Below are 12,196 nucleotides of genomic sequence, written 5' to 3'. Positions count from 1 at the left end.
TTAGTGTAAATTAGAATCAAGCACAGGGAGTTTACTGGGACTCTATATGGTGCCTATATTAACTCCTGGGTCTGCCCAGAACCCATGCATGTAAACCACTTCATGTCTGAAGTCAGAACACCATGCAGTTTGTTTGTAAATAGAATATTTTATATTTAAGCAGACCCTTTCTAAAAGGAACTAGATGCTGGCATAAATTACTGACAACACCTTCTAGGAGGATATGACTAAAGAACACACATTGGTCATTTTCCTACAGTATCTAATCACTAGATGTTAATATTGTTCCCTATGATCATCAGTGATACACAGATTCTAAACTTAGAATCCACAAAAAAGTTAACAGGAGCATCAAATAATGTATTTAAAGTAATGAACTTCGTCAAGTTCTACCTCAACTATTTGCTATGAAACTAAAGACTAATATATATTGTAGAGGAAACTGTATAAGCCAGCTATTTGTTTATAGGAATTTTTTAAAATGTCAAAATAAGTTTTCCAGTTCTTTTTAAAAACAAAAAATGTTAATTTTAAGCCCTGACAGCTAAAATAGAAATGTCTCTAGCGCAAGCTTAGCTCTCTAGCCTGAAGGCAAAATATAAAATTGTTGTTAAATTGGAGTGGACTAGAAACTGAATGGTAAAACTCATCCATGAAACTTCTGCTAATAACAAACATTTGTCCTGTGACATGTACTGTAAGTAATAGCACATGACAAAGTATGTGTTACAGTGTTATAATAGCAGGATATAGGAGCATTTTGGGGCATGAGGCTGAAGACCAAATTACTCTGGTCCCCAAAATATGTGGCTGTTAATCAATAAAAGGAGCACAAATTTGTGGTGTATTTTAAACAATATTTTAAAACTAGGAAACAATTAGGAAAGATTTTTTGCAATATTTCCATGTTTTAAAAGGTCACTTAGTTGATCCTTTAAAATATTTCCTCTACCTTTTCTATATTCAGTCAAATGTACCTAACTATACTTCTTATCAGACATTTAAATCCATGGCAGCTTTCAGTGAACTGGCTGTTTGAACCTAAACTGTTATACTATTATTTGAAATATATGGCAGTATAAAGAAAAAAAAGTATTAAGTGTTTTTTTTAAATAAACATTTTTATTTCAGAATAGGCCTTTTCCCTGAGTCGCATTAATGTCAAAGGCCTCATCCTGTATGCCCTGTGCAAGGAATTCAAAACTGGGTCCATAATGTTCTATCTACTAAGTAGCTATGGCTAAAAAGGTTTGGGTAAAGTATGAGCCAACTTAAATCTTCCTCTAAAGTGTGAGCCAAGCATGAACCTTTTCTGAAGTTCCACATCCTGGCACTTCTTGCTTTCACGTAAGTCTGAAGTTCCTACTATTGTGGGAAAGACTTTACATCTCCATATTAAACCAAGAAATACAGTAATGAGGGCTTTGTGAGACAGCCAGATCTTTGGAGATTTTTCAGCCCAATTTTCAGAACAAAGAGAGTGAACTGGATTGTATAAGCTTCAGACAGATGCAGATCTACCCTGTGAATATTATGATGCCTGGGCCTTATTCCTTAAGGATTTGGGGGAAGAAGAAATGCCAGGGCTAATTTCAGGTTTCAGTTTTAAAAATAGGAAGTTGTTAGGCCTTTTTTCTTGCAAAAGTATCATTGAAAATATGTCCACTCTTTCTGCTCACCAGGACTGAAAGATGATCACTTTTTCCTGAAGATCATAGTCATTCGCTACCTATTTTAACCCAGGGCTATTCATTGGGATCTGTAGAGCCATAAATCTCTTGATTTCTCTGAGACCCCAAGTAGTTTGTGGTCCTAGGGGCAGGACCAGTAGCACTGTCACTCATTATGTTAGTGCAGACAACTAATATGAGGCCTGGCTGCAAGGAAGGGCAGTTAAGTAGCATGAGAAGCAGAATGAACATTTTATATAAAATGAGTCAATTAGTCTGGGGTTCCCCACAAAATTATCTTGTAGACTCTCCCCAAAATCCTCATGTGCTTCAAGTTGTGGTCACAATGAAAAGGTATGGGTCCATTTGTGGGGATATGAAAATTGTGACAGGAAAGCCAGCTGTGATTGGATGCTTAACTGATGAGCCCTCTGAAGTTCACCTGTCACCATTCCCACATCAGCACCCCCTAGTGTAGAATGAAGTGGTCACTTTTCTCAGAGCCATAACACCTTTTATGCTCCTGAATTCTATCTTGTATTTATATTGTTAACCCCCCCCACCCCCCCCAACACATGTTTTAGGAAAACATATTTTTTCTTCACTTTCTCCATAGTTTTTTTCATAAGTGAAGCACTGATATAATACAAGTTAATGTGGCTAATGAGTTGCAAGTAATATCACCGCGTAAATTTACAGAACAAACTCTCATTGTTTCTTTTTTCCTGCTCATTTTGTAAATAAAAATAAAAAGATACTGTTTCATGAACCTGTTGACCTCTCCTTGTTCCCACGAAGTGTTCTGATGCCAGACGATGTTATCTGAATGCTATCTGAATGGGACATGGTAGTCTACAGAGAGCTCTCACAGGAGCATCATTAGTGGGTAGCAATTTTGAACTATTTACTCCCTATGGTTTACCATGTTTTAGTTTTCAGGACTCTTCAGCTTTGGCTCCATGCAATTTCAGAAGCACTATGATCTTTTGGGGATTACAAAACATGACTGCCTTGCAAAAATCTAGGCAATTTGCCAGAAACTTTAAGCTTTGTTGAACTATGCTAAAAGGTTAAACATTTCACACAGTTTTAATTCTCCCTTCCCCCACTTTGCCTTGGATTTCATGTCTTCTTGTCAAGCAATGAAATAACTAATAATGGACCAGATGGAACTATTTCAACTATTACACAGTGATGATGGTATTGCTGGAAATCTGAATTAAGTATTAGTCTTGATCATTGCCCCATGTTTAAAGCCTCTACAGACATCTAGTCTGTTCAATCATCTTTCATACATTATGATATAAAATTTTCTTCACTGAAGCTTCTGGTACAAAAGTTGGTTGTTTATTTTTCTACTTACCAGATTTGTCCAAAACCAACTTTGTACCTCCCTGGGAACTGGAATGGGGGTGGGGGAGATCTACTTGTACCAAAGAGCAGCTTTGCTAATATTCCATGAATGGAAAAATGCCTTTTTTTTTAAACTCTCCAAAAACATTGATTTGTGCATCATGTGGTAGAGGGTCAGTTCCACAGTTATGTCAGATCTTCTTCTCACTATGTCAGGGAAGATCAGTTACGTAAGAGTGCAGAAGAAAAATAAATAAATATAGCTTGATGAAAAGCCCCAGGCAATGTTGTGCCATTGATTTTTAAGCTTAAAAAAAAATCGATAGCACAATATGGTCCCCTCTGTGAAGTCCTCTGAATGATCAATTGCAGCAGAGAACTTCTTTAATTGGAACTAGTGACTGGGAGAACAATTGTGACTGAGTTTTGAAAATTAGCCAATAATGAATGAATACATTAGAACAAGACAGGCATATATATAACAAAATGTACTCTGTTCATTTGTTTTGACAAGTGTCATTTAGTTTTATTTATTTATGATTGCACTTTAAAATGCATTCAAATGTACTCTAGTCTATTCTGTTAAAATGTAGTGTTAATGTGAGACATCTCTCATGGCCCCATTGTTGATAAATCTTTACAGAGAAGAAATAAACCTATTTTGTGCAAATTATAAAGTTTATGGATTAAGTACAGATTCACAGGTTCCAGTCTACTACATAAAATTATGCTAGCAATTTCATGGGGGAGGGATAGCTCAGTGGTTTGAGCATTGGCCTGCTAAACTCAGGCTTGTGAGTTCAGTCCTTCAGGGGGCCACTTAGGAATCTGAGGCAAAAAATCAGTACTTGGTCCTGCTAGTGAAGGCAGGGAGCTGAACTAGATGACCTTTCAAGGTCCCTTCCAGTTCCAGGAGATTGGTATATCTCCAATTATTATTAGTATTATTTATTTATAACTTAATACACAGATTCAGGCTAGAATTTTCAAAGGAGTCTAAGGAAGTTAGGGACCCAAAACATTTCAGGATGTGATGTGGGTGATAAAAATGTTCCAAAGAACTCAGCTAATTTAGGGAAAATGCAATGCTCACATACATTTCTGAGATTGGGGCAATCCCTCAGCATTGCATGAAACACTCAAGAAAACACATTTATGCCCAGATCCTAAAAGGTAGAGGTGATGGATGCTATACAAAACCTTAAGACAAATAGATAATGTAAAATTGTCAATATTTTGAGATCTCTTTTGTTTCAGTGAAAACACTTTAGTACCAAAATCTTTAAGACTACTTATTTGTTTAATATTGACAAATTTGATAACAACTGAAACCATGTGATACTTTCTCACTTACGTATACAGTAATTCTAAATTTCTTATTGTCGTACTGTATAAAATGGTCACATTTTGGGGAGATGCTAAATCCCTATGCAAGAAATCTGATTATATATGTATATTGCTAGGAATAGTAATCATAAATATTATACGGCTTGGTGTCTGAAAATAATAATTTGAAGTAAATACATCTGAAGCAGTGGGTTTCAAAATAACTGTATAGAGTCAAGTTAAATACATTATGTACAACAGAATTATGTGGTATACATTTTCTCATTGCATTTTCAACTTCTGTTTATACAAATGGGTACATTTCACTGAGAAAATAATAGAGCAGCTTTAAACTGTATTAGAAATCCTGATTGTTCTTGCAGATCATTTTATTCACGCTTCATCACAGAAAAGAGATGTTTATTATATGCTTCCAGAAATTAAAAGTACTGATGGAATACTTCAGAGCAGGCATATAAATACTTACGCTAAAGCCTTCTTGTTTAATATTGCATTTGAGGGGAATTAGCCATTTGTCTGAGAGGCTTAACTGCTGTATAAACTCCATCTTCTTAAAGCAGTTTGAGGTTCTGCACAAATGTAAAAGGTTGAGCATTTCTGCTTATCAACACCATTTAGTCACTTGACAGTTATTGGACATGACCATCAAACTGCATTATAATTGATTAATGCTTTTGAGGAAAGCCACTAAATTCATAAGACAGACAAATAATTTGCCTAAATAGCTTGTACTACACACTCAGGGCTAAATTCTACCTTCATTTATGCTTAGTGTCCCCACTGAGGTCAATATGGTAGCACAATTGTAAACAAGCCTGGGTTGCCAACTTTCTCACCAAACAAAACTGAAAATCCCTGCCCCTCCCTGTCTCGGGGCCCCATCCTGCTCACTGCACCCCCCCTCCCTCTGTCACTTACTTGCTCATTTTCACCAGGCTGAGGAGGGTCCCTTTTTGACCAGGTGTTAAGCTGAAAATGGGAGAGCTGGCAACCTTACTGGAGAGTACTGACTGTACTCAATGCTAAGATTTCTTTAACATTAGCAGCCAAATTCAGCATTGATTTTTACTACTTATAGTCCCAGTGAAGTTCAGGGAGAAGAGTTGAAAAGTTTCACACAATGGCAACCATCCTGTGCAGTGGAAAATACCTCCTCAACTGTCTCCCTTAGCTAGAAGAGTGGTGACTCTGATATATGGTCATAGGGACACAAGTCCCATCCTGCAATTTCAAAAAGAAAAACCCTGTAAGTCAAGCCAATATGGATACTGAGAATAGGACTCATATAATACCAGAACCAAATACTGTACATTCAAAAAAACATTTACTCAATTAAAATTACAAAGCAAGGGCTAATCAAAGTCTTACAGAAAGAAAAAGCACCACTGAACACACAACATTTCAGCTCCACAGAACTGAACATTGTCTTTTAAAAAAATCATGTCATTTTGTGTTTCACTTTGCAGCATGCTCTGTTACTATACACAACTCCTCTTTCCCCTCCTTGATGAATCTGAGCTCACATCTCTTGATCTTCCTGCTATAGAGGAAACTGTGGTTTCCTCACTTGTATTTCTCCATTCCTTTCCCTGTCGACATTTTGGGGGAATTTGGAATGTTTTTGCTCTCTGCTCAGTTGTATAATGGGTGTAAAAATACTATACTTTAAGGAAATATAAATATGATGTAATCTTGAATGTTTAACTCATTTTAACAGAGTAAAATCTAAAGTTAACTGAAAAAGTCTTCACTGAAAGTGGTATTTCCCAATACTTCATTGAACATAATAGGAAAATGACATCTCAACATAAGCAAAATGGTAAATTTCTTCAGATTTACAGTTTGTAAAACATTTCAAAATGCATCTAATATTAGTGACCTGCAGCATTAGCCTCTTCTTAGCAATCAGGATATTTGCTTGTCACAAAAAAAAAAAATACTTACAGTCCTCAGTAAGTGAAGTGAAGGATATTGAGGCAGTCCAAGAAGTGTTACTGTACAGACTCAGTTGCCTGATTCTCCACTTCCCCAGCAAGCACTTTTGTGCAATCTCGCATGTCCCTTAGCACAAAACACCCCATTCAAAATATTTAAAGCCATTAGTTTATCCTCCTTCAAGTCCCTCCCCAAAACTCACCTTTTCCACAATGCATACTGTAAACTGCTGTTATCAAGTGGCAAGTGGTGAGTAGTGGGTACTATTCCTGACTTGAGAAGAATTCTGTTCTTTATATTATTTTGTTGATCACATCTTCCTCCTCCTCCCTAGGCCATATGTTTGCTTCATCCACCTGTCATGTCTTGTCTTTAATACTGCAAGTTCTTTGGTGCTGGGACTGTTATTTTCTGTATACCTGCACCAAATCTGTGGCGCCCAACCTAGCTGGTCTCTAGATACTACCACAGTATAAACAACTACAGTAGCAAACAGCATTGGAATATCCTTAAAGATTGGTTTAGAGAGCTCATAGCTTTTAGGAGATTAAAATCCATCATGACCGTGTAATTAGTCCTTTTACAATAAATTTTTAAAAAAATGTATTGGTTTCATAGAGTCATTGGTTGTTAATTTAACAGTGATAGCCACTAAAGTCCTTATTATTTGCCTTTTGAAGTAGGCGAATGTATCATAGGAATGCCTATATTCAACTAAGGAAATTATTAATATTGCTGCCACATTAATTACTTGCAAAGACGATAGTATAAGTTTTAATAATGATCAACCTTTCTTGTGGTTTTGTGCTGATTTTAATAGTAAGATAAGAACAATTATATGACTTAAGCCATTTAAGGATTGAGTTCAATATCTTAGGATCCCAGAGTCATACCCAATATGCACTAAAATTTGCTCAACTAATCAATGAGTTTATCTTGAGATGTTAGGGTTGTATGTTGGTTTCACTGGACTCTCTGCACAAATGGACTGTTAGACATTTATAGTAGTTGTTGCCTGGCACACAAATATCCAACTTGAACACAATTGCAGTAACCGCACACACACAAAATTAGGCATATAATTCCTCCATGCAGTTTTGTGAGCTTCTGCAGCTTTGAAAAAAGAAATAGTCTCTTAATCTGTATTACAGTAAAAACTAGAATAATTTTACAGCTAGGCTCAATATAATACAAACAATTAATAATTATTTATTTCTGTTCATTACACCCTGGTTGCAGTATAACTCATAGCTGCAATTTTACTATAATATGAGGTGGAGTTCCTGAAGAATGTTGCTTCATGGGCAGCATGAATTCCCTTTCACAGCCTAAATTTATATTTTCTTCTCAGAGGAGTGAATCCCTGTGGACTATTGTTAAAGCTTTAAATGCTGTTTTCTCACTTGAAAAAACAATTTCTGAGCATAGACTGTGTTTACACAGGCTTTTTCAAGCAGAACCAACAACTAAACTTTTCTAGCCTCTCACAATGCCTGTATATCTTAAGGTGCTTTGCAATAATTTTACAATTAAAAAGTAAATCAACCTTCTAGAGCTAATAACTGATCAAAATAAGTTAAAGGCTAGTAAAAACTAATATATATAAACCTTGTACCAGGTGAAGTCAGCAGCAACAAGGGCCGGGTTCAATATGTCAGGGTTCCTCTTAACAACACAAAACAGAACCAACTCAAGCCTCCACCCAGTAATCTGGGAAAAATTAACTTACCACCACCCTTAGGCACCTCTGAGAGGCAATACTTCCTCTCTCTCAAGAACTGAGTCTGTGTACAATAAATAAAAATTTTACTAAAAGGAAAAGGGGACTCAACATTAAATTGGGGGGGGGCACGTGACCGGAGGGAAACATCCCCCCCCCCAGTGCTTAAGGCAGTGTCCTTGGCATCATTTTCTCACCTTGAAGCATGAAAGTCCAACGAATAATTATGCATTAACATATCACTCCCTCTGCCTTTGTTGCAGCCCACTCACAGTTAGCCAACTTAGTTACAAAGACTGTTCAGGGGTGTATTTGTGGAGGTTCATCGATCACTCTGCAGGGTGTGGAGAGCTTTCAGCAATGCATGTGCTGCTGCTGCTGCCACCATCTCTGCAACCAGCTCACAAATGCCACTGTCTCTCTGCCACTGCCGACCGCTACTGCCTCTCCACCATGTCACGTTCTGAGGTTCCACCACTTAACCCAGCTCTTAGTGATTTCAGCAGATAGCAGGGAACCTCACTACCAGTGCAGTTTCTGTGTGGTCTTTTGCAGCAACACTGTCCCCACACAAGGTCTAAGGCTTAGCCCCAAGACCTGGTCAGCCATGATGTCAGCTCTAGGAATCACCAACCAGAAACAAAAACTCTCACTGAGTCTAATCAGTGCTGTCTTTAAACGCTGGAGAGAAGCCAGCCAAATGGCATAGAAAACAACTCCCCTCACAAAACCCACTCTCCTCTTCTGTGGAATTTGGCCTCCCTAAACTCCTGCTTAGCAAGTGAGGTTCAGTTGAGGTGACCCACTCAGTCAGGACAGGCTAAGCACAGTTCTGCTGCCCATTACTCGTACAATAAGGATAACATTTCATTACCCCTGCATTCAAATAATAGAGTGATTTTCATCCCAAAACTAGCCAAAGCAGCTCTACTACCCAAGATCCACAAACCCGGAAATCCTGGATGCCCCATCATCTCGGGCATTGGCACTCTCACTGAAGGACTGTCTGGATGCCACCAGCACTCCCAGCTATCTCCATGATATATACCTGCCCCTGGAAATTTCCACTACCTGCATCCGACGAAGTGAGTATTCACCCACGAAAGCTCATGCTCCAAAATGTCTGTTAGTCTATAAGGTGCCACAGAATTCTTTGCTGCTTTTATCCAGACTAACACGGCTACCCCTCTGATACGGAAAATGGTGGTCGTGCTGCCCTGTAGAACTGTTAGCTCATTGGTTAAGACACATACCTGGGATGTAGGAGACCAAGGTTCAGTTTGGCCCTATGCCTAATGTAGAGCAGGGATTTGAATTTGAGTCTCCCACATTACAGAACATTATGTTAACTACTGGGCTATGGGATATTTTCATGCAGAGCTCCCTCAATCTCTCCTGTCGAAGATGTTCCACTGTGCATAATTAAAGAGACACTGGAGTAGAGACATACATAAACTCTGGTTTCCCCACCACAAAAGTGAGTTCCCTAACCAGCAGGCTGTAGTGTCATTCTTACTTACTATCTATGGCCCAATTACTATTTAACTATTTTATACAAACAGCAACAGCTTCAATGGGAGAGACAGAGAGCCTCCACGCCAGCCCATTCCATAGGCCAGGACATTCTGCTGCAATGTGAGTGACCCAAGTACAAATTCTTGCTCCATATCAGGTGAGGTGGGGTGGGGTAAGTTGAACCCAGGCCTCCTGCCTCCCAAGTGAGTATCCTAAACACTGGATTAAACGTTCAGATGGGCACTACCAGGCACCTCCTCTCATTGACATCCTTTTGTGAATATAGCCCTTCATTTCCTTTTCTCTTACGTGAAAAAGGACCCAAAAACAAAACAAGACATTTTGTTCGGGATTGAACAAAATCTTTCATTTAATCTGAAACAGTTTTGTCAAAATTGTTTTGAATGTTCAGATTTGGTTCTTATTAACTGAATTATTTTTCATTTTTCCAAACTGCCAGCATATTGAAAAAATCAATTATTCACCCTGCTCTATTGCAAAGATAATTTACAGAAGCCCTTCAGCAATATGGTTGCATTCTACAGACCCACCCACTCCACCCCCTTAAGTCATGCCCCACTCTTATGCAACAGAGCTGTAATAGTTCTGTTGTCAAACTCTTCTATGACCTTGGAGGCTGGGGCAAGATTTGTCTCCACAAAAAGGATTCCACTGTATTTTGTTTACTGCAAGTGCATCACTCTTGCAGTTTTTCCTGATAGATGCCCTCTCCTACTTTTGAGATCATGCATTCCAATTCCTCCCTCTCCTAAAAAGGACAGAGAAAGGAGTGATTTGCTAAACCTATAAGAGAGAGTTTGTGTTATTTTTAGGACATCTAGGACATGGACTAGAATGATGAAGACACAAATGAGAAAGATGCTGTAACTGGGCAAATATATATATATAAATATATATAATCTTGGACAGTGATTTCTTCAGTGACCTGAAAGGCTCTGTGTTCTGAGGTGGAGGTAGTATCACAAACATACAGAAAAGAGATGATAGGGAAAAGATTGTTGCTAAGAAAAACCAAGCCAAATAACTATCCACATTGTGTTACAAAATATGGAAATTTGCAAGAGGGTTAAATATTGCAGCTGGGAACGGACAAGCTCAGTTTCATTTTTCATTTAAATGAAAAACAGGAAAGCTGCGAGTAGACACCATACATTTTAGTGGTGTATGATTAAATCATCAGCATTAAATTATTGCTATTAAGACGTTATACTGCACAATCTATTTTGTTAGTAGGGACACAACTCTAAAATATGTATATGTGCTGGAGAATATGTTTGTATTTATTGCTGTTTTGTGGCTTAATATTACCATATTTATCTCTCTTTTTTCCTTCATCATCTTCATTTTACTATTTGAGTTTGAACACATCTTTGGTAAGGACAAATTAATTCATTTCCTAATTGTTCCCACACATCACTGGGAATCTAATTTTGACAGAAAAGCAATTGTGATTAATTTGCTTTTGTTTTAATGTTTCGCCACTAGAACATGATGCACACAATCTTCATTACTCTTTTGGATGTTCCAAGTTCCATCTTTCGAACTTGGTCAGATAAAACATGATGTTATCTTTATCTTCAAAGCATCACACCCTACTTCAGAAGCTTCTTCAGGAGGAGTGATTTAAAATATTTTATTTGGGCTTCAGAGGTATTCTGAAGTATTCTGTCCAGAAAAATAAAGACAGAATGTTACTCAATTATGTGTACTAATAAATAGCAGACAGCAACTGGAACATAATTACTCAGGACCTGATTCTTCAAGATACTTAACCACATGCATAATTTTAAGCAAGTTAATAGTCATACTGAACTGAACAGAACTACTCCCATGTTGAAAGTTAGACATGTAGTAAGTATATTGTGTAATCAGAGTCTTGGAATCAGATTCTCCTGTCTGCTAAATTCATTTTGCACAATTTAAGTCATGCAAAGTCAACTTCAGGGGACCAGAGATTTCCCCTGGAGAATTCCCCCTATTGCTCTAACTTCTACCAGGGCAGAGCAGGCATAGATTAGGGAGCTGTTGCTAGTTCCCTGCGGCTAACTACTGCCCTCTATATTTATGTAAACTCTTGGATGGGGATATTAGATGGCAAGGGCTGAGTGAATTTTATACCTCACAAAAGTTGAATGCATTTTTTTCCCCAGAGTTCCAGCAAAGGTGTCTTGTTTCTCTGCAAGATTCTTTCTTCAGCTCTGTCTAAACCAGACACATTTTCTGAACACTTCCCACCATTGCTAACACTAGGGCTTTTTGGAAGCAGTGGAAAATCAGGGCTTCAGTATTTAGGAACCAATCCAAATTGGCCTAAGTCAGTCAATGGGAGCCATTTGGGGGAGTTGGATCAGGCCTCTAAGTTAATGAGGCACTTAAAATGGAGGTGACAGTTGGAGGCCTGTCCACACTAAAAGCTCTCAGTGCAGCCCTAGTGTTAGCAATGGTGGGAAGTGTTCAGAAAATGTCCCTAGTTTAGACAAAGCTGAAGAAAGAATCTTGCAGAGAAACAAGACACCTTTACTGGAACTCTGGGGAAAAAAAATGCATCCAACTTCTGTGAGGTATAAAATTCACTCAGCCCTTGCCATCTAATATCCCCATCCAAGAGTTTACATATTTCTAAATAAATTAGAAA

The sequence above is a fragment of the Gopherus evgoodei genome, chromosome 5, assembly GCF_007399415.2.
Source record: "Gopherus evgoodei ecotype Sinaloan lineage chromosome 5, rGopEvg1_v1.p, whole genome shotgun sequence".
In the NCBI taxonomy this organism is placed as follows: Eukaryota; Metazoa; Chordata; order Testudines; family Testudinidae; genus Gopherus; species Gopherus evgoodei.
Note: the sequence above shows the minus strand (reverse complement) of the source record.